Here is a 24,850-nt window from a genome sequence, read left to right as displayed (position 1 = left end):
GTCTATAAAGCTTCTTATCATTTGTGGAGCTAAGAGGAGAAAAAGGGTGAAAAAGTCAAGGAATTAGAAAATTAAAAGGCAAAGGAGCAATAAAAAGAAGGAAAAGTGTGAGGGGGAGAGCATTAATTCCACAGAAGGGTAAAGTATTTCAGAAAGGGAAAGACTGAGAGGTTATTTACAACAGTAAATTTTCATAGATAAGAAAAAAGGCCATGAGTCACAGTGACACAACATGTTGGAATTTAATCCAGCTGTTTATGTCCTATGGCAACTGCAGATAAGTAATATAAAAATAAATAAATAAATTTGGAAATCCAGATGGCAATAAATATTTTCCTCATCAATAAGGAACAGATGCCAAAAGCACTTTTAACCACAAAAAGTATTATACTGGGATCCTATCCTCTGGCCAATACAAGTTAAAGTGAAAAGCTGGACAATACATTCTTGGTTTCTTTTTTAATTTACTTTACATGCTTCTCTTACTTTTTCTTGTGTCATTGTGTTAATTCCCTCCTGCAGAGTGAGAAATGGGTGTAGGTATATCCCTTATTTTATAATCAAATTTTGAAATCTAGTATAGGCCATAAAATGCTACATACGAGTAACTATGGTCTTCTAGTTAACCATCAGAAAACAAACACTACCTTTCTGTACCATTATAATTTTCTAATATCATTCTGAATGCAAACACTTCAATGGACATTCTGGTCAGTTTTAAATGTCTGTGGAGCTCTCAAAACATCTTTCTAGAAAAGATAATTATCTTCAGTCTTATTTGAGGAACCAAGGAAATATTTTCTGTTGTGAAAGCTGAAAAGTGAAAATTAATTGAAAAAATAATTGCTCCCATTTAATTAAAATCTGAACTTATAGTTTACTTAAATTATATTTAATCAACACGTCAAAATAAATAAATAAGTAAATAAATAAATAAATAAAGCCTGGACTAAATTAAGAACTAACAATGATGTTTTCCTTTGCAGGAAGGAGGAAAATTCCTTTCTTTATCAGATCCTGGAAAATTATCCACTTATATTTGCTTCTGAAATAGCCTTGGATATGCACTTTCCTGCAATTATATTCAAGTACTTTTATTCTTGATTTTGCTTGGAGTGAAACTGAAGGAGCATTAACAATAAAAAGCTTTGAAAATGCATATGCAAAAAAAAAGAGCACAAGTTAAGACTACATAGCCAAGCCTAGATGTGTTGTTTCCTAGTGGGTATTCAAATTCATAACCCTAACAGTGTTGACATTTTGGCAAGAGGTAGTTATGCATGAAAAATCAGTAGATTTCAAGCTACTCTGTGGATGTGTCATGTTCATCCAGGCATGAAAATAAACTACTTCTAGAAAACCCTCACTTATCCATTGTGTTAATTCCTATCAGAAGCCCTATTCGTAGGGCAAGCATACATGAAGTGATATGTACACCTCATGGCAGTTCTTGGGGTAGTGAAGATATTCCCTGTTGTTTTCATTTCAGCACCAGCTGTGAAAATTCACTGTAGAGAAAAAGAGCTGCCGGTATATCAGTGTCACTAGAGAAGGGCCAAAGTACTAGTATTCCTAAATCCAGCTTCCATGGGAGGCACAGAAGTGCTTGGTAGCTATACCAAAGTATTACTGTGAACAGGCACAAGACTTTCAGTGTAGGCTACCAAGGTTAGCTTGCTATACAAGTTGCAATGAAACCAGACACCTCATCACTCCCAGTGGTAACATGTTGGCATTCTCATCTGAAGACAGGTGAAATAATAAACCTCAAACAGAAAAAAATATCATTCTCATATGGAAGACATACTTAAATAATAAATCGAGCACAGAAATTTAATTGTAGGCTTGCTGTCTCTTCCCACTGAAAAATTATTGTTAAGGAAAATGCCTACCTGTGAGCACATACATAAGACTGAGAACTCACTAGTGACAACAAGCAGAGCATTACTACATTTCCTTTGACTCATGCAGGTAAATCCTTCTGCCTTTGCTGCCAAATAGCTAAGACGTAAATATCAAGGAACGTAGCCCAGAGATGGACCACAAGGGTGGCATTTCAAATCTAGATAAAGGACATGCCACTTTCTAGTATTTATAAAGTCCCGGTCTTACTAGAAAAGAACATTAATAAATTAGTTTCCTGGGAAGTGCACAAGACTATTACAACTATTGTCTTTCACTCAGCTATTCTATGGTAAAAGTGACAAAAAGAGCTCCAGGTGATAACTGAATTTGTGAGAGCTTTTTAGATGACTTTCAGCAAACTGATTCATCATTTAGGGTTTCAGATAAAAGATATCTTCTGCTGGTATAAATCCATACTGTTCTGCTGAGATCAGATAAAGCATAAATATGTACAAGGTAATATCATTAGATATAGTATGATGAGTCTGTCACATTGACATTTTCTCCAAAGAGAAAAAAAAAATGGTGTCTAAAAGCAATCTTACTGGATGCTGAGCCATATAATCAACTTCATTAAAGGAAATATAAAGTATTTTCTAGGGAAAAAAAACACTATATGACATTGCATTACTGCGATTTCCTACCTTTCCCATCTGAATATTCTGTATCCAAAAGCTTTCCTCTGATGCTAGAAAGCTGTCTAATTGAATTAAGATGCACCTATTCCTTTTAGATTGGGATATATCTTTACTTTCAAGTATAATGCTCTAAAACCAACAATTTGGATGTAACAAACTCTGTACAATATCTCTGTGATACTTTCTATAGTGCTTACAAAGGTATTTTAAAGTGTTCACCAAAATTATCCCTGCTTTTTTTCTTTAGTAATCTTAATCCCTACTGCAAATTTCTGCCCTTTTTGGAAGGAAACCACTTGCCTAAGTGGAGTGGATAGCATTTAACTCATAAATGCCAATGACAGCATGGTGTGCAAATCCTGCACACACAGAGAAATCTAAGAGAAAAACAATCAATGCACATTTATTCACTGTCTTTCAAACCCTGTTCTAAGAATACAAGCAACCAAAACGTTTTCTTTAGACTCAGCTTAATGTGAAAGATACAACACAGCTCACTCCCATTCTTAAATCATGTGGATCAAAGAGATAAAGGCAAGTAGGAAGAGGTATGAAGTTTGAAATACATAACTGAGAATAATATCTTTGCATTTTGTATAACATTATTATAAGATAGGTTCTGAGGGCTATAGCGTTAACTAGCCTTTCGACAGCAGCAACTTTCAACTTTGATGTTGTGGTTTTCAGGCAGGTATAATAGAGCAGATGCTCTAGAAGCATATAGGAGGCCTATGCACACACTGAAGCATTTCTTTGCTGGACTTAGATGGTTATCTGGGATATTTGGCAGCAAAGAAAGTATCATTTAGAGCCAGGTCACTGTAGCATGAGTGAAATTGGCACCAGCCAGAAGGGAACTGTTCCAGTCCCTCTTCTTTTTAATTGTTTCCGACATCTCGCGAATGAAATAAAGCAACAGAGAAAAGCATTCTGCAACAACAACAAAAAAATCTTTATATTTCAAAATACCCTGGGGAGAAAGGGAGAAGATTTCTCACCTGTTGCTTATTACTAAGAAATGCAAAAAAGTCAATAAATTTAGTCTCTTCAGTATCCATCTCTCCTTCTTCTTTATGCCCCAAAGGTGCACAAAGGCCCAGCACAAAGGCCTGAACACATCACAAATGATTGTTCATTGGGATAGATCATAGACAGGCCCTAAAGCATGAATTATGACCATTAATGTCCAGTAAAGGGATATGGGTTACGATATTGCGAGAACATCAAACAAAAAGCCCATCAAATGCATACAATATATCAAAAGTATTGTAAACAGTTTTAGAAACCAAAATATCTAAAATTATTAGTTAGTATTAAATGTCAAGGGACTACTTTTAACCACTAGACTTGAAACAGGGACATGACTCGAATTTTAAGAGGTCAGCAAATGTTCCTTTTGCTCAGCCTGGAGAGCATCACCTTCTTTAGTACAGTCCTGTTTATTTGTTTAACTTTGCTGACATTTTAAGTGAAATAACTGGTGTCACAGACTGTCGCACAAATGCTTAACCTCACACTCCTGAACTGCTTCAATACCGAGCCTTCCACAGCATCTGTATCAACCAAAGCACTGCCTCAACACACTGGAACTGAAAGATACAGGGAGGAATTCAGTTCATCTGGACCATACTAGATTTCCATGTTAACCCTATAATCAATGGAAAGAGACAGAACCATTCAGCAAGGAAGTCTTTCCAGCCATCTTAGGCACTCTTCTTTCAGAGATGAAACACTCACTGGAAGTATCCATCTCTTTCTATTTTACCAAAGAGAAGACCAGACGATTTAGTTTATATGCCTAGCTTTTAGTTGCCTAAAATTAGATGTGATTAATCCCACTTACGATTCAGTACTATCAATCTCCTAAAACGCCAGTAGAGTAACTGGTCTTTTTCTGTTTGAAGACTTTCTCCAGAATCCAAACAACTTCCTCTCTGCAGCTATGAGCAGATGAGTACATTACCTAGAAAAAGCATTTTTAAAGGAACTGTCCTGTCCCAGATGGAGAGATGGTATCAGTGGTATTTAGTCTCTAAGTATTAAATTCTCTGCATCAAAGTCAGATCTCCATCTGACTACAAACATCAGGACTGTGTGTCCAATAAAGAATCACTTTTATGATTTAAGCTTCATTTTTAGAGGATGTCTTCATGCTTCCACATGACTACCAAAATGAACTTGTTTGAACTCAATTTGATCTTTCCTATTACTTCACTGAGATTCTTTAGTCTAAAGACTGATTCTTTGTGCTAGTAGTGCTGTCCCTTTGGAAACTCCTGAAATATAGAAGGGTCATCATAACTTTGTGACATCCACTGGAGAAAACTATATTTGCACTTCTGCTCTTCTCCAAAGGGTATTGCCCCATCAGCAACCACAAATGTCTGTGCATTAACACCCATGACATCCCTAACCTTTATGAGGCTGCAGATAATTACTGTTCTCCAGACGTGGAGCTTTCTGCAGAAAATGCCTATTATTATTCAGACTTTTCTACAGTTGTTTTCTGCCTTATGCTACTACAGTGGAAACTCTCATCTTTCTAAAAAATTCAAGAGAAGAAAAAAGGAGAGCAAATGTCACATATTTGCTATATCAACTCATAAAACCACAACACAGACAAGAAATGGGTTTAAGCCAAAAAGGCTGGAACCATATCCCAATCTGAGCCCTCCTATAGAATGAGCAGACTGAGATCTTCTGTTCTGGTCTGGATTCAATTCTGCTGTAGATGGAAATCATTTATACTGATTAAGAAAAGACTTCCCAGAAAAACACAACAATATTGAGTTCAAATTCACTATCTCCAGCTCCATAATACATCTAAAAACTTGCAAATCTCACTGTGCTCCTCACAAGCCTCTGGGGTAGAAGGTGGGAACTGGCAGACTTCTCTTTGCAACTCATAAACTAGCCATTGAGTTGACAGACCAGTTCATTTACACCACCTGCTTCTGCTCTAACCTTTGTCTTCTTAACCCTCTCCCTGTATCTGTTTCTCCAACTAGAGAGCTGACTGATCATACGATAGTGCTGCTGCACTGATGAGACAGACTTGAGTGCTCCTCCTGAAGCCAACCAGACTTTTGCTGCACTTGTATTCTGACCCTCTAAGATTTGGAATCTTGAGAAAACAGAAGGATTTGTATTGGCTAGTCAGTCTCCTATTTAATACACATGCTACAACTCCATGCAGTTCAGAATTACACCAGCTCCCAGCAGATGGAGTCCATTCAAATGAGATATTTTTCACTAGTCTGACTTCTACCATTTGGCGGTAAGAAATCTAACCCAAGGTAGGGGAATAAGGAATTTTTTCATGAACAAGTATTTACTGATATGCTGCAATCAGTGTTGGTTCTACTACTATCAGTTATTTTATAACTTCTTTGTAGAGCTTCATGCCTGTGGTTGGGAGTATTTCATTAATGTATATCCAGACCTCTGGACCTGACTGGACCCCTTAAAACATCTTGCATTTCTGCAAAGAACATTAACAGAAAATGAATATAAAACCAAGACTCTCCAGCATTATCTAAAATAAAAAAATTAGTTATTTTAACATTCTATGAACTGGTGAATCACAATGCACTGGTTGGTTCCACAGTTATTACATTAAGTAACACACAAAGCATCTCCTGCCTTCAGTAAATTACAAAGTCAGAGAAGACCAAACAGTCACATCATTCACCTTTCCCTCTCCACATTAAGCCTCCAAATTAAATCCATATGCAAAAATGTAGTATTGGTAGTGTATGTTTTACTCTCAACTGACTTGTCTTTAAGGAAAAATAAATCACTGGAAATTGCAAGAACCTAGCTTCACTACTACTGAAAGAGTATCCTGACACATTTATTTATTTGAACATCATCTCCTCAGAATAAAGCCTGAAGAAAACAGTGCTGAAAACAATGACTCATCGGATGCTATAGCCTGATTTAATGAAGCACGTAGGGACAAATACAGACAACTACATCTGCACATGATTTTTCTATACAGCTGTGAAAACAATTATTACCTCTGAAATGGTTATACCAGTCATACAAGTTGTTTGAGATTTCCTACATCTCTTCTTCTGGATTTATGTACCTTCTCCATTGTTAACATGCTGTATGACAGACACTGGGATATCGCCAGTCATCCTCCTGCTTTAGAAGAAGGATATATATATGGGGAAGCCATAAAATAGCCAGAAGTACTTTGCAGCAAATGGACACTGAGGCAAGAAGATTTGCTGATAGCTTTTCCAGAGCTATGAGGCCTTACAAAAGATTTGGTAGCATTAAGCACACCTAGGAATTTACTGGGTCAGAAGAGGGTTGGGATTTCTCCAAATTCCTCTGGGAACTTTTCATGAGTCTCTTAATGTTGATTGTCCCTGAGAAAATCTGTAACATCATCGGCTTTCTTATGGTAGTGCAGATAGTCATGTCTTGGAAATGCAAGCTGACACAAGGGATGAGGTTGAACTGCAAATTACAAAGCAGTTCATGGAAATATTTACATGCACTATTAATAATGATTTAAAAAAAAAAAAAAGAAGAAGAAGAAAAAGACACTACCAAGCCAAATTTTTTAACATAAAAACAAGCAACTACTATGGCAATTGGAATAACCCAAAAGTACCCTAAACTTACAATCAGTGTTTTTATTTTCATTTTCTGCCCTCCCCTAAAGCCCCTTAGCGCTGCAAAGGCTGGAAGTCAAATACAGGTCTGATGGGAAGGCCAACAAGCAGGCTCTGCCTTTTGCTACACTTCCTCCTACCGGATCCAAAATCAGTTTGCCCATGCAGGGCTCTAGCACTCTGCTGCTACATTTTTGCTTCTCTAAGGACTCTGAATCATGCCTTGCTCTTGTGCACTCCTCCCACACACAAGGTCTCATATGAGGCAACCTATCTTTCCTTGCAAATAAGCTGCATAGAGATTCCCTCGTGCGGATGTGTAATACTGCTGCTGAATTGGAGAAGGATAGAATCCAGAGAACCAAGAGACAGAGCACAAAGCCAGCATGGGAACAAAGAGCAGAGCCTTGAACTGCAGTTCCACCAAGCACTGTATGGTAGCATGGGACCAGGTCAGCTGTCTATCAGATTACCACAGCACTCTACAGATAATGGAATGCTAAGTAGGCAGACAGCCTCTTTTTTTATTATGTTATGTTTGCCTGTCTTTCGGGGGGAGAAAAAAAACAGTCAAGTTTAGCTCAGAACATGCTAGCTTTCCAATACCATTTATCACACTAATTTCAAATCTCTGCTTGCTCAAAACTTTGGATCCATTTGGAAAACAATTCTGAAATTATCTTTGGTTAGTCAGGAAAGTTTATGGATAGGTCTTTTCAATTTCTAAAAGTAATTTTGAGCATATCCACCAATTATGATCAAATAACTGTCAGTACTATCAGCTTACACTTCTAATGTGGCACAAGCTCTTCTATCCTGGCTGCATTTTTAACTCATCCAGGGACTGATTCATTAAGCAGAAAAGAACCTGTGGAAGATGATAGTGCTGCCTCCCAATGCACCACAACAGAATTTTCCATGACACAGTACTACTGAAAAATAATTCATTTGACTGTGAATATTTTGTAGGACTATGCTCAGAAGTTAATTGTGGTAAACTATAGAAACAAACCACCAGAATTATTACCCACATTTTATTAAGTAAGTGCAGAGTATCATTTTTATGAACCTGACAAATTACTGAGATCATCCTTTTTTGGCAAACAGAAAAATTTTGGGGAGATTATGGAAGGTTAGTTTAGCCATCAGATTTGTAAAAACCTCCTGCATTAAGAAAGCTTAGTTTTGTTGTGTTAATTTGTCTCTATTCAAGAAAGCACTATATTTCAAGGGCACTTGTTGAGCTTTAGGGAAAATCCTGTCCGATTACATACGTATATATGGCAGTATCCTAAAGGGGAAAAATGAATAATTTCATCATTACAGCGATATGTTGGAGGAATTTCTTGTGCCATGCTAATGGAAGAACTCCATGATCAAGTAATTACTATCTGTCACTCTTATGACTCTTGTATTTTCAACGTGATGTAGTTCAAATGTTCTATTTTGCTATCATGCAAACAATGTAATCCACAAGTTCAGCAGCTTTTTGAGGAGCAGAGATTCATGAAATTGCACAGAAGATTTGCATTAATCCATCTGTTTGGGAAGGTCTTTTATATAACAAAAATATTTTTGCCAACTATACCAGTTAAGTAATTCATATATACTATTTAACTACATATACAGCAAGAAACTGCAGGAATGTGACAATTTTTTCTCACAGATGTCAACATAGACATCTCCTAAAATACACATTCAACTTCAACAAGCTGAACAGCTTGATATGGAGAGGAAATTAAACTTCAACATCTCAAATACTATCAAGATTATGCTTCTTCTAAGACTCACTCAGCAGTTCAACAAATCACAATGCATTCAGGCTTTCAAATCTCACCGACAACCAGCAGTGCCATACTGTCGGCATCCCAGTCCACTAAGTGACAGCTGACAGAGAGCAAGGAATGGACATTTCGGGGTCTGAGCTTTTGCACCAGTGTCTGACTGATCAGTGACAGTTTTGGTGTTTACTTAAAAGTAAGCAAACAAACACCATAGACTTGGAAGCAGAACAAACATTCTGAGAGAGTAATCTAACACAAAGGCTACCACAGAAGGTATTAAAATAAAACATGCCAAAACACTGGACCAATGTGTTAGATTATTTAAACTCTCATCCACTGTTCAGCATAGACACCAGCTTACTGATGAACTGCAAGGCACCTCTCCTAACTACATCTGGTTACATTTCATCAACTAAAATATTTTATAAAAATACTGTGTCACATGCTTTAGTGTCAATTCTTGTCCCTATACCACCCCAGTAAATAAATCACCAGTTTCTCCCAGCCCCTCTCTTTCTATGCATGTAAGTTTGTGTTTGTGAAAAATAACCTACTGAAGATAAGGGAAGCTGAGAGAAAGGCAGAATCTAGAAGGAGCCAGTTCCTTTCAAGTGCTGCAGATAAGCCTGAGAGATGCTGATGGTACGCTGGGGTGTGGTGGGCATAGCTCATGCTGGTGTCCTCATACCTGCATGTCAGGGGACCATCCGGCATGCACACGGGATGCCATTTGTAGAACGCTTTGTTTTTATTTGGAAATCAAACTTTGACTTTGCTTTGACTTTGGTATCTGCATAAAAATCTGGGACAGAAGATGTGTTGGTGCAGACTACCCAGGCCATATTTTATTTATTGAATGGAATGGCAACCCCATCACACATGGGATTTGGTGCAGTGGACAGACAGAAACAGTCCTGACTTTCAGAAAAGGCTGAATCTGGATCTGACATTTATGGTTTAGACACACTTCTGGATGAACAGTCCTGCTGTGCATGTTGTAACAAATGGCTAAGTGATTCAGCACAACATCCTAGCCTAAAACAAGGACTGCTGTTCTTCAGGACAAGAAGTGTAGAGTCACACAGGACCATGCAGTAGGGCAGAGACCTGGCTAAAAGCTCATGGAAGCCAGTGGGAGGCTTCCAGTGGCTCTGAATGCCTCTGAAACCAATTTCCTCTCAGTTCTTCAAATATCTTAACCCTTCCTCCAAGCTGGCATGTCAGCTAGGAGATATGTCAGAGGAGCCCAGCAGAGACAAGCACTGCTAGGATATAAAAAGCTCCAGGAGTGCCCAGTCCCTTTACCCATCTCGCTAAGCTCTTTTTTTTCAGGGTCGATTTTCTCCTGTTTTCCAGGGTCTTCCCTGGTAGTGTTATTTGGACTTAAAACATTCTGGAATTCCAGTCATTCTACATTTCTGCCTTGAGGACAACTAAAAACAAAGATATGTTAATAAGATTCATAATCATATGAACTATATGGAGGAAACTATGAGGAAAACTGTGACAGTGATGCAAAACCCACTACGTGAAAATCTGCTGGGTATGACTTCTGGAGTTTTCTATGAATACCCTTAAACCATTCTTTAAACTAATTCTTTTATCCAACAGCTACTCACATCTGGGCATTTTATAGGTCTATTATATGCCTTGCCAAGAATACTGTGGTCACACTCAAGTCCAAACAGCCTCTCAGAAAAAAAATTCTCACTGGGACAAAATGAAATAAGTTTGGTTTCTATGACATTTGGAAGGACAAGAGTGTAACAAAATTCAGTGTGTAGCTGACAACTGCCATCTACTATGCCAGGGATCTGCATTTTCTCTTCCCGAGATGAAGAATATTAGTGATACGAGACCGCAAGTAGCAGTTTTGAGAGTGAGGCTGGTTGTGAATTTAAACAATAAAAGCTAACTATAAATTGGCTCAAAATCGCAATTCTCAACGTAAGCTCTGGATGACAATAGAAATGGTAGAAAGGAGATCCAGACTGTAGGCCTTTCACACATTTCTAGGTGAAAAATAAGTATGAAAAGCCACACTGAGTACAGGCAATGATTTGTCTAAAGGGTAAGTTTATACTGCAGCCCAGAAGAGAAATAGGATAAATGTGCCAAATACACCCTTGTATTTCCATAGCTGCTGTTGGAACTTAAAACATTAGGCTCTCTCCCCATAAGAAAACTGTGATGCAAGCTTTCTGCAGCGTCCTACAGGACCATGGGCCCAAGAACAGGCTGACAAGAAGGGAGTTCACCAAGGCACAAAGCTTTACATTGACCTTTGTTGCTCTGAAAACCATTTTTCTTCTTACCTATGTCTACCACTGGAAAGTGAAACTTAAAGAGCTGTTTTCTTCTGCTCTTCAAAACCAGTCTGACTGGACTTCAAGATGACTCCCGGTATCTGTCACTAATGGGGCACAGTCATTACCTCAGGCTGATCTTTTACAGAACTTGGTCTCTGCTGTTTTCTTGGCAGCAGTGCTCAATCTCTTTCCAGCTCAAATAATCTGCCAAGCAACATTTCACCACTTCCATTTCTTATGGCACACAAGTACTCTTGAGTTTTTGTGCCTACTGTTAATGCCAGGTCCTTGCGCTCAGGGAGACTTCTGTGGGACTCAGTTCCGGCTCAGTGATTCTTGCAAGGTAAACAGGGCCGCAGACTATATCCTAAAGAGTTCAACTGGTCCAGGACTAACCCCACTATTTCCACTATTTCTTCAGAATGAAAATTAAAGGAGATGGGAAGGGTCAAGAGCAAAACTTAACATCTGATGAACATACTCCTGCTGAACTAGCGTGACACGGTGACACACTGTGTGTGCATGTGGTTGAAAGAATGCACACATCCTGCGGAATTCTAGAAATAAATAAGCTTTAACAAAGTTCACCATAAAATCTGTGAATAAACAAAGTGAAAAGCCATGGGACTGAATTTCACCTTTCTCAGGAAGTCATCACCCACAATATCTATGGCACCTCACCAAGAAAACCTTTAGTTAATGCCTGGCATTTTGTGATCTTAATTCTTTAAACCTAATTTTGACCTGTACAAGATCCTGAATTAAAATTCCTTCTCTACATGAACGGCAAATACCTAGCTGATGTCTTATGTCTTCTATCTTCAGCGTATCACTTACTTTACCAGGAATAAAAGGCAAGTTTCTTTGCTGGCCAGTCACAAAAGCTGCATATAATTTTCAGGCATTTAATGCATTAATACTTAGTTGGTTCAGAGAATGTCACATGGGCCCCTTCTCTAAATTCCAGTCCAGTAAGGAGATTAAGCCATCCCATCCTTTGAGTTTCAGAAGACTAGAGCAACACTTGCTGCTGTTAACTCATTAAGAAACTTCCGGGTTATTAAGAACAGTCCACTGTTGCAAGCATACTTTTCAGGGCCCATATGATAACTGAACTGAAAGGTGGCATTTTAACCATCAGTAAAAGACCATCACCTTAAAACCATCACTATCCCACAGTAAGGTCAAAAAGTACATGGCTAAAGGAAATAGTAAAATATATTTCTCTCTGTCACAACAAATACTAAATGATACTATTTGAAATAATCATGAATGTCAGCATGTATTTGTCAGTTTATGTATAGTTAAGCTAAGGAAGATCAATGATGCTAAACAAGGCATTGCAAAGTCCTTTCTGCCCTGGGGACAGTCTACCGATCTGATAATTTATATCCAGGACAAATGCCCAGATGAAAGTTTCTGTGATGATACAGAGAAGAGCAAACCTGGAATATACAACGTAGGATGCAAAACAGAACCACACTTGGTTCTGAGGGTAAAACACTGGAGATGAAAAAGAGGTACTTAAGCTGAATATTGTCAAAATGACAAACTGTACAAGAGTTGAAAGTTAGAAGAAGTTTTCTAACCAAAATGAGATTTTGTAACTGGCTTTCCATTAGAGTAGTGGAGGCTTTATAATTTTTCTTCCTACAGAGATTGAAAAATGACTTGTATAGAATCAAAGAATCATAGACTGGTTTAGGTTGGAAGGGACATTTATGATCATCTAGTTCCAACCCCCTGCTATAGTCAGGGACACCGCCCTCCAGACCAGGGTTCTCAAAGCTTCCTTTGATGCAACCCAGGATATGGTTGGCCTTGTGGGCTGCAAGTGCACATTGCCAGCTAGCTCATGTTGAGTCTTTCATCAACTGACACCCCCCTAAATCCCTCTCCTGAGAGTTGCTCTCAAGCCATTCTCCACCCAACCTGTATCTGTGCATGGAATTGCCCTGATCCAGATACAGGACCTTACACTTGACCTTGCTGAACTTCACGACGTTGGCACGGGCCCACCTCTCAAGCCTGCTTAGGTCCCCTTGGATAGCATCTCTTCCCTCTAGCACATACACTGCACCACTAAGCTTTATGTCATCTACAAACTTACTGAGGGTGCACACAACCCCACCATCCGTGTCACAAAGATGTACACTGCTAGCAATAGCTAGCAATTGGACTCCGTCACAATGTAATTCCAGACACACTTCTATTTAAGATACTGTAAAGTCATGGCCTGAAGCAGTAATTGATCACCTTGTGGGAAGGCGGGACCAACCCAGAAGAGCTCAGGTGTGAGTGACTGAAGGTGGTGAAGCCAGAATCCACCCCATCCCAGACCTCATTTAAAGGTTGGCAGTGGAGGTAAGGGTATCTTACTGGAGATTCCTGCATACCTGAGGTTTTTTGAAGCTAAGTGGCTTTTTCCCCTCCCCTCTTCTACTTTTGTTATTGTGTCCATGGCTGCTGCAGCCAAATACCCTTGCCACCCTGCTATTGTTGCTGTACTTTCCATCACATTAGAGCATTAGAGGTACTCAAAGCCACAGTAATCAGATGAACTTGGAGCACAGACCAAGGCTATAACTTTTCACTCTTATGTGGAACAGTGCTTTTCCTTGTATGCATTCCCGTTGAAAATAGTATGACAGCTCTCCAAGCATAGCAGTCTTAAACACAAATAAATGGGGCACTATAGAACACTCAAACATTTGCCAAAACTATCTAGTAGGGCTTCAGATCAAAAGTTTCCATCTCCAAAGAATACTTGGACTTTTACTTTCTAAATGCTTTTGCAAGTTAATAGATAAATCTGTAAGTCACATTAAATCATCAACGTTGCAAAATTCCACTTAAGACAAAGAAGGGCAATGTTTTGAAGATAGTTTTCTTATACCAGAAGGATCAGGTTAAAAAACAGGAGGTTGCAGTTTCACAAACTCTTTCTGAGCCTAAGGACTTCAAGCATTTTGAAGAATTTTACTCATAATCTTCTCTCATCTTACACATTCCCATATCCCTTGAATGGATACCAACTTCTGAAATTTAACTTCAAACCCTTATTAGCAACAATAAACTTGACTTAAAAACATGTTAGGAAATTGAGCAGGATAATATAATACCAGCAACAAAACTCAATTAATGATTGAAACTGTGCCAAAACAAAAAGCTGTGCTTATTTTGCAGGTAAAAAAAAAAAAAAAAAAAAAACAAACATCTGAGAGAGGCTTCATTAAACTGCAGTCTTGCTTAAAACTAAAATTAAAAAGTCAAAATTACATTTACCCCTCAAACAAATTAACAGGGATAGCACCATATGCTAAACATGACCCCCCAGAAAAAGGAGGAAAAAAAAAGACCACTGGAAGTTATTATACTTCAGCAACACAGCAACTGCTTGTTCTTCTGGTCATTGCAATACACAACTACTCTCCTACTCATATGATATGACGTACTCATACTGTAAGTGATACTCCTCCCATCTCAAAGGGATTCTTTTGCATTTCCTTCTCCATTCTTTTCAAAAACAAATATTTGCTCCCATTTGGCACCTCCTGAGTGCTGATCCCAAACACTTTTCTAGGAAAATATGTTCTAGTGCATGTTCTTTTGTATGAGCAACTTCTATGTTAATCTACTTTCTTTCCCCACATGACTGGATTAAAGTTTTATGGGGCCTAGGGTAAAACCAAACAATAAGAATAATCTTACTGTCATTGTCACTAAGTTTCACAGTGATTCTGTTGTGTTTTTTCCTCATTTATTTCAACCTTTTTCCTCCTCCCTTCTTTAGATAATTAATTTCTCTTCTTGCTGTCCCTCAGTCTAAAGTCTTCCCTGCTGTTCACATGAAAGAGTGTAAGTTACTGACTGCTGAAAACTTGAGCTGAAACACAGCCAGGTCAAGACGAGGTTATATAAAAGTCTAAAGGCAACTTTTTTAGGTCACATTCTCAGCAGCACGGATTCTGAAAGTTTCAGTAAGCAGACTGTGCTTAACACTCTATTTGACAGTATTCATTCCACTAATAGTGTCCATAGACCGTTTTAACATGTATTTATACCATGCAACCATAAGCACACACTAATGCACATACAGTACTTGTATCATTTCCAGACTACCTACACAACAGGGTATTTATTTGTTCTCATGCAAAGAGAAGAAACTTCAAAGTAGCTTTTTTTCCCAAAATAATTTTAAAGCAAAACTGCAGGGTTATTTTTTTTACTTTGGATGTTTTTTGTTGTCTTCTTTCTTTTTTTCCCACATGGAGATGATCCAGTCTTTGAAATGATAGACAAAATGCCTTGTCGTTCTAAATACCGTATACTGCGCATGTTTGTTTCCTTTCCTAAAACCATTTCATATGCCAACTCTGACTGTGAGGCATCTCCAGTACACAGAAGGTGTTTACTTTGCTTCTTTCCCTAGTAAAATGACCTTTACAGTATTTTGGTTAAGCATTCTTACGACTGGGGACTTATCTGGATGTTTCAGACTTGAAACCCTTGGGGTTTCAAGGGCTCTTGGGAATGCATTCTGTTTGGTTGCAGATCCTGAGAAAACATGTGCATTTACTCATAGCTGTGAAAATTAAATAAAGCCTATGACTGTAGGCACAAATGGATCAGAAGAAATCAACAATGTAGCTCTGAAAGTAGCTACAAAACAGATCTTTCAGAGCAGTTATGTTTTTCACGTGTATTTCTTTACATGATAAATGTACGTGTGTACCAAACAGCTACAGATATACCCATCATAAGATAATGTGTGTTCATAGCATTACAGCATTTTATGGGTTTACAGTGTCTCAACGGAGACTCCACTGAACACCATTCGCTGTTCTGCATTAGTCTGTTCAGATCATTTGGTCTCACCAATGGCTAAATTTTTGCATTATATATCATACATCCAGCCATAGTCTTTGCTGAAAGTTTCAGTAATGAGTTCCAACTCCAGCCAAAAGTAAGCACCAAAGAACAAATTCTTTGCTTACTGAAAACTTGGAAAGAGAATGTAATGCAAAGCAGAATATAAACTGCATGAAAAGAGATGACTCTGTTACTCTTACAACAGGCCAGAAAGGTTCATTCTACCCATAGATGCTAACTTTCTGGTCTTTTTAGATTAATGCTCCAGTGCATCTAGTCCTGGGGTCCCCAGCATAAGAAAGGCATGGAGCTGCTGGAGCAGGTCCAGAGGGGGCCATGAAAATGCTCGGAGGACTGCAGAACCTCTCCTATGAAATAAGTTTAAAGGAACTAGGCTTTGTAAAGCTTGGAGAAGAAAAGGTTCGGGGGAGACCTCCTTATAACCTTCCAGTACTTAAAGTTACTTACTCCTGTGCACTGGAACACTGTCCAGAGAAGCTGTGGATGATCCATCCCTGAAGATGTCCAAGACCAGGCTGGATGGAGCCACAGGCAGCCTAATGTAGTAGGTATCAACCTTGCCCATGGCAGGGGCACTGGAACTGGACGATCTTTGAGGTCCAATACAGCCACAGCCATTCTATAGTTCTATGATGTCACAGAGTTCTCTCTAGAGCTCACTCCGTGACAGCAGGAACAAACCCGGGGAGAGAAGGAACAAAGTACCTCCCCTCTCTAACAGCATGGAGCGGTGCGGCGCGACCCGGCCACATGCGCTCTGAAAGAGGGGAAGGTGTCTTGAGGGACACCGCTCGTTACCGGCCTCCACCTGGACATTGAGCCATTGACCACTACCCTCTGTCTGCGGCCTTTCAACCAATTGCTTATCCATCTAGTTGTCCACCCATCAAATCCACCTCCCTCCAATTTGGAGATGAGGATGTGATGGGGGACCATGTCAAAGGCCTTGCTCAGGTCCAGGTAAATGACATCGGTCGCCTTCCCTTCATCCACCAACGCCGTCACTCCATCATAGAAGGCCACAAGATTAGTTAAGCATGACCTTCCCCTGGTGAAGCCATGCTGGCTGTCTCAGATCACATGCTCATTCTTTATGTGATCAAGCATGTTGTCCAGGAGGATCTGTTCCATAATCTTCCCAGGCACAGAGGTGAGACTCACCGGCCTGTAGTTACCCGGGTCCTCCCTGCTCCCCTTCTTGTAAATGGGAGTGACATGACCCTTCCTCCAATCATCCGGGACCTCACCTGACAGTTGGTACATACACACATATATATATATACACATACATATATATATACAATATATAATAATAATATAATAATAATAATATATAACAATATATATATACACACACATATATATATACATACATACATACATATATATACATATATATATTTTTTTTAAAGCTACTTTCTCCTAATTAGTCCTGAGAGTTCTCTTCAGTCCTCCTATGTTGCAGGAACCACACTGGGCCATCAATTTTTGGCCCTGTCTCATAGGGCCCATTGAAGAAGTTTCCAATTTTGCTAATGCAGTTCAGCCGGACTTCCTCATCCTTTCCAGTGCCAAATGCAGTTACTTTTTATTATTTCATGTAGATACACTATTTCATAAAGATCTAGTGTAACTAATCACATTTTCTTGTTGCCTTTTGACCACCTGGTGGAATCTGTGGAAGTGATCTGTAATTTGACAGATACTATTTTAGTAACCTCTTAATTTATAAAAGCTTCTTGCATTTGACATGCTATATGTACTTTGTGATGGATCTAAAGTTTGTACTAAGGTTCTCACTGAAGAAGCGGGCAGTCCAAGGTATTGATGTGACCTGCCTTTTCACACTAGGCCATACAAGTGAATGGCAGCAGCCAGAAGTGCAGACTATCTGTACTTTGCCCTGCCACCAGGTGATCTCAGGAGTCTTCTTTTGCCTACTCAGGCTCAGATTTTCTTACTACCAACATGAATTTACTGTTATTCATTTTCATGTAACAACCTTTATGGTCTCTTTGCCAATAGATAACTTTAAGTGCCGATGCAGAATTACACAAACTGAGAAGACAAAGAACTAAGTACAAAACTGACATTCCAAGCTTACTACTGTAGAAATAACAATGGTAATTGAAGAGTTTTGCAGTTATGAATATGTTTTAACTGTGAGAAAGAAATGAATGAAAATATTCTTGGTGCTGCTAACAACCTTGCAAGATGAAAAAGCTGCAAGCTAATGTTCTTAAAGTATAATTTACAGAAAGAAAGTAATAAGCCCATGGGATCTAAAAGCAGACTAATTACCACAAATAAGTTAGCATTTCCTCTGTAAGTGCACTGTAAATACTGTCAAAATTTTCTTTTCACAGTTACAAGTGGTATACTAATTAAAAGCCTTTATGTACATACTTTCTATACTTCAACTGTACATATTTAGTTATGTACTCCCCATTAACCTATTAATACATTCAATCATATTGATTGACGACGCAGCATACATACAGAATATTCAGACAGCGAAGCAGCCAACAGCAGTGAGTTCTTCAGGGATAGGACTCAAAATCAGGGTTGAAACTGGTACAGAAACATCCACCTAAGAGCACATTGTAACTAAGTCAACTCATTAAGGCTAATGTGCTTTCACAACTTTATGGCCATGCAAGTTAAGGTGCAAAAAGGCATACAGAATTCCCTGTCTCCAGTTTAAGTTCAGATACTTAGCCAATTGCTTCCAAAATCTGGAGACTTAAGAGGGTCAAAGAATTCCTCCACAAACAGGCCCTTCCTTAGCACATTACAGGCAGCAGTGTTTGTGTGTTTTTTTTCCCTTTGACCCAGCCTCAAATAATGTCTTCTACCAAAGAAAAAAATGAAAGCACAAAGGCAAATGCCTACTTTTTCATGCCAATCACACATTCCAATGCCTTCTTAGTTTCTGTCTTCCAAAAGCTCTGATTAAACATGACTTCATATTTATTCATAGGTTGATCATTCTTACAGAGTACTGCTGGCTCAGAAATAAGTATCTTGTCAAATGCAAAGCAACACAGACTAATTTGCTCAGCGGTAGACAGACTGCTTCTAGTATGTGGTGAACTGAAAAGCTACATGCTGATTTATTAATCCCAGAAACTAAATATCTTCCCGATTTTAATCTTTTTATCCATTTTTAACTAAAAGCAGGAATACTCTCTTTATATCTCCTTGGGGATATATACTTTACTAAACACAATATGTACATGTTTTATCTGTGTCATTGAACAGAAAGCTGTACTTTAGTCCTGGTTTCTGGCTTTCATTTGCATTCTGAAATATGTTCTAGCAGCTCTGGTTTTGTTGGAGCTGTATGTTAAATAACATTCCTTAGCACAGTAAGAAGCTGTTCAGAACCACAAAGCTAGAGTTTGGTTTGCTGGCATTCTTAGCTCATAGAGTATGTTCATAGAAAGGGGCAAATATGTATGATGGAATTCACACAGTGCCTACGGCTTTATCTTGATAAGAAAATTCAGTGATGAGAGAGAAAAGCAAAAATTTAGAAATAAAAATGTCTAAGAAACTTCAGATCAAGACTGGTTTTTTTTTTTTGTTTGTTTTTTAAAATCAGTACATGCCTAAGAACATGAGCAAGAATATTAGATGTATACATATGCAAGCAACTTTAGGTTACCTATAAGAGTATCTCTATTTTGATGCATCAGCTCTCAAGTACACCTGGCACCATTCTGTGAAGGGAAGTTTCAGGCAAGTAGAAGCCCTTAAGAGAAAATTTCAATTAGTATCTCATCCAGCCACCAGGGACAGAACTGAAAAGCAAGATTTAGTATTTGTCTAAAGGGACAGTGCAGATGGTCTCCTGCTAGCTCCACAGACACTGAGCGAGCAAGACATGCACCAGCTGTGGTACAAAAACTGCAGTTAATAGGCACTGCCATAGGATGTATATTTTACTTCAGATGCTTTGCCAAGACATAGGATAATGTGCACTTGCAGATATAGATACTCAAAATACATTCCAGTATCTGCCTTGGCTTGATGCCTCCAAAAGCGTTCTTTTGGTCAGTATTTACTGAAAAGCCTTCAAGTTTGGATACTTTCACCCCTGCAGAAAATGAAACTTAACAGATTCGGCTGATTTAGCTTAGGCTGGTTTGTGGGGATGCAAAGCTTGCACTGGCTCTTTTTGAAACTCTTACTAATACTAACAGCTTCATCTTTCATCCCCACGATTGAATAATACAACGCTTTACAAGTATTTAGAGAACATTCTTAGATACTTTTGTTGTAGATAAAATAATACTGATGATAATTTTCAGAAAAATAAGCTCTTTTGGCTTACTCTAGGTAGGTCTATCAGATTCTCATTTTTCATATATATTGGTAAAACTGGCTAAAATCAAGCTCTGATTCAAAGAGCTCTGCCCAACCAGTAGTCTTGTAAGCAAAGTAACTAAGGTGAAACTCATCATAGCAAAGGCCCGCTCCTGTACCAAGGAGCAAGAAATCAAATACAAACTGAAAATAAATGGCAAGGCAACAAAAAACCTTGACAGGACTTGAGGCCTATAACAAAACCACGGATGGAATACAAATCAGTGATATGACATTGCTGAGAAACTAAGGTTAAATGAAAGAAAAAATTGACCACTTATGCCAGTGTATGCCATCAGGACTGTTCTATGTTTCAGAGGGTTATTATTTCTCTTCACTAAGTCTTATAAGGCTTAAACTGGAACATTGCATATAGTTCTTGTTACTGGGCTTTTTAAACACTGGAGAGTAGCTGGATAAGGTCCAAAGAGGAGAATAAGGTTCAGAAAATATGACTGATTAAGAAATTGGGTTTGTTTAGTCTAGCAGACTGAAGAGAGACATGATAGCAGGCTTTCATGTGTAAAAGATTGCTTGTAAGGGAACAGCAACGAGCCTCAGTGTCCACTGAGGAATGGACAAAATGGCAAAAAAATAAAATTGCATTATGGAAGCACCTTTCCAAATAGAGAGCTGTAAGGAAACTGCATGGGAAGATTTACAACACCTAGACAGAATTGTTTAGAGCATTGCTTGTTCTTTAGTTCATCTTTTCAGACCAAGTCTTTAGCCTTCAAAAGGGTCATTCAAGTTTTTCCTCACCACAGGTTAAACAGTTTGGTTTTTCTATTGTTACTGGGTGTTGCCAGGCAGTCCTTTTTCAGATATTCTAAATAGTTTTGTTTAAGTGAATATGGACATGGCTGGACAGTGGGAAAGATTACTTTTATTTCTGCAGTGGAGAGAGGAAGGTACGTGTTACACATCACAGTTGTTTATCTCCTGGACGACTCTTTTTTGATCTACTCCACGCGCTGTGTGATCAGGCAGCAATGCAGTATCAAACACTGCAAAGGCAACTTCCTGAAAACTTCCTCCCATTCCCAAAAGTAATCATGAGAAACTATTTGGCAGACAACTTTAAATTGCTATATGCAATATGCTATATGTTATTTGAATTTAGGAGATGTGAGTCACAGCAGACTCACATAAATAGAGCAGAATAAGAGCCTGACCCTGAAGAATTTTATTTATGTCTTATTCATGTGAGTCAGTCAACAGTGCTAATGACATATGAGTAAGTCTTTGCAGGATTCAACACTGCTGTTATGACCTCTGGGATAAAGAAAAGGCCAGGCATAATCAGAAACTGGATGAAATGTGCCTGTAACTTCTATGCATTTCCCATCTCATGTATGTAAACCACAAAGCTGCGGTTCCATTAAGTAGTAGTGAGCATGGGAGTTTAAACTGGGGTGTGTCAAGGCTTCTTAGTTGTAAACTTCATAGATCATTTTATATGCTCAAAATAATCTGTTGGCAAGACTTCTTACTTCCCAGCCCGCAAGGCATTGTTTGTAATAAAAGCCTGCAAATAACTACAGTGAACAGTTTTGTTATTCAGTCTCCTTCCTCAACATGAGACATAACTTCTTCCAGTCTGTGTTCTTCCTAAAGTGTCTGCTGTTACCCACACGTGTGCATTGTGTAACAGCTGCTCTGTCAGACCCCTGCAGACACTTATAAGGAATAAGGGAATGATTAAAAGCCAGCATTTCTTATTTACAACTCAGCAGTAAAGTTCAGCATTTGCCTTAAGTTGTTCATCTAGGCTAAGTCCACAGCACAGGTAAATTGTGATGAAGGATGCTCTATCAATCCATTCTCATGAAAGGTGCAAAAGTAGACAGCTTCAACTAGTGTGACAATGTGGAGGGGACTTAGAAAATTACTGTACAAGTTTTTACTTCTCTGTTTCAGTCCCTTCTGGGCACTGCACTTTAAGTAATTGGAACATCACTTCCTGGTAGAAAACTACTGTTCCTTCCCAGGTACAGTTTATTCATCATTTCTGTTAGTTACTTTAAATGTGTTTTTTTTCAAGTTGTGTAATGACAGCACAGTCTTTTTAATGTTTTAATATATATTACTCTCTTTATCACCTGACCATCAGCAAGACTCAGCTATGTGTTGCACAGATCCTTCAATTCCCCTTTCTCCAATGCTTAAAAGAAATTATGCAATATTAAGTAATGGTGTTATTAAGAGCAATGCATTGAACCCATGATTAATTGATTGATTTTGCCTAACTAAAAGAAGAAAAGCACAGAGAAAGACAGAGCATTTTGTTCCAACATGGTAACATGCTGCTGTAAATTCTGTATGTTCTGTCTTGTATAGTCGACTTCAGACTGATTGTGTAACATGAGGTTAATGCTGGAGACGAGAGATGCTCTGATTGATAGGTGAACAATAACTGAAGTTTCTTATTTCCTTTGTGACTATCTGGAAAGGGATATAAGCTCTACAGCTGCTTGTTTACAACACATAAAGACTCACTGGGTTGCAGACTGCTGCCATGAAAATGAGCGGCTTTCAGTCACTTCACTTTATCGGAACAACAGTCCTGTATGTAAATGTATAAACGCATGTACTTATGCTCACCTCCAATAAGCAAAACATCTGAAAGCACACATCTACAGGCATGCTCTGAATTTTAATGAAAACTGAGGAAATTCTACCACATGCTTGAATTTCAATACATGCTGTCATGATTCACTGGGTAGAAATACTTGGCCAAAGCAGAGAATAGGTGCCTATATCTAAGGTTACCTTTGATCCATTGCTGACAAAGGCAGTGTATGAAGATGTCTTTTCACTGGGAATGCTGCTTTTTGTCCTCTTTATTTCTGTGTAGACAAAGGAAACCGAGTTGAAGTACAGTAACTTTCTGGCTTCAGGAATACAGTAGGTTTAGGAGTGGTTTATGCTTTGTACTTTAAATTCTAATTCTTAAAGAGTTAATAAAACACTCCAGTATTTTTCACCTGAACAGTTTTTACAGACTAAATAAAAACGATTCCGTGTACAGCAACTCAAAAAGTCAAATTAATTCTGCATGTATCACCAGTGAAATTAATGGTACTGCTAGAGAAATTCATTTTTCAAATTGATAGAGGAACATGAATGCATCAGCTCTGGCTGATTCAATGACTACTATAGAGTGAGACCACATTTAAAGAAGTGAAATCATGACCAGTGTTCTCCTAAAAATTTACTGTGGAGCTTTCACTTATTTCCAGCAACAAATTTTGCAGTCTAAAATGAAGCAATACTAACAAGTTTTGGAGTTGTAAACATATTCTGCAACAAATTTTCAATGGAAGTAAAAAGAGGACCTTGTACCCCAGAGAGATATGGTGAAAAGGATGTGATTCCAGGACTTGAGAGAAGAGAATGGATTTGTGATGTGGGACATTGTATGGGAAATTGGTAATCACAGCCTGAACCTCTGATTAATCACCCGAGGCAAGTGTTGGGTCAGCTGTGGGAGCACAGGTGAGAGTAATTTAGCTGTGCTCCCGGAAGGGGTGGAGCTTGACTCCACCTCCTCTAGACCTCATTTAAGGGCTGACCACCACTAAGGCAGCATCTCTTGATATTGCTGGTGTTAGCAGCACAGAGCTCACACTGTGATAAAAACTTAAATGTGTTGGACATGGCAAAATTATGGGTCAGATTTTGACCTCAGTCATTGGAATGTATTTCTGATTTAATCATATACTTCAAGTTTGATTTCTAAAGGCATTCTTTAAAATCTGAAGACAGGTCCAAATTAAAAACCTTGGATCTAATTTTATTATTTTTCACAACTGTGAGGAATTTTATAAGTTTTTCTGGTTAGGCTCTGTTTGGGAATTGCTAGGTCATGGCCTGTGACAATGACTGAGCACTAGGTGTGTGTGACTGACCCACGGAGCTCAGCTGCAAGCAATGCACAAGAGTGCCTGGAAGGGGTGGAGTCCAGGTCCACCCCATCACACCCTCATTTTTAAGGGTTAGCTGCCAAAGGAGCAACATCTCTCTCCAAAGGCTGAGATCTTCTTGAGATGTTACGAGTCTTCAGAAAGGGTAATTAACCTTCTAAACTTTCTAAACTAAGTCTTCATGGATACTTTTATAAGCATGCTTCTGTCCTAGAATTACAGAATCACCAAGGTTAGAAAAGACCTAAAAGATCATCCAGTCCAACCGTTCACCTATTACCAATAACTCCCACTAAACCATGTCCCTCAACACAACATCCAGTTGCTCCTTTAACACTCCTAGGATCGGTGACTCCACCACCTCCCTGGGCAGTCTATTCCAGTGCCTGACCACCCTTT

At 38.7% G+C, this 24,850-nt stretch overlaps 1 protein-coding gene across 1 annotated transcript in view; it reads right to left on the bottom strand.

Moving 5' to 3' along the window:
* LOC107314923 (uncharacterized) overlaps positions 1-24,850 on the bottom strand; it is a 188,673-nt gene that overhangs the window by 160,413 nt on the left and 3,410 nt on the right. Inside the window, exon 4 of the mRNA XM_085549820.1 lies at positions 23,298-23,374. The gene's annotated coding sequence lies outside the window, so the exon portion shown is untranslated. The remainder of the gene's footprint in view (positions 1-23,297; positions 23,375-24,850) is intronic.

The sequence above is a fragment of the Coturnix japonica genome, chromosome 5, assembly GCF_054131305.1.
Source record: "Coturnix japonica strain WE chromosome 5, WE-NBRP24, whole genome shotgun sequence".
Classification (NCBI taxonomy): Eukaryota; Metazoa; Chordata; class Aves; order Galliformes; family Phasianidae; genus Coturnix; species Coturnix japonica.
The sequence above is the reverse complement of the archived record's forward strand: the minus strand, read 5'-3'. Positions and strand labels throughout refer to the sequence as shown.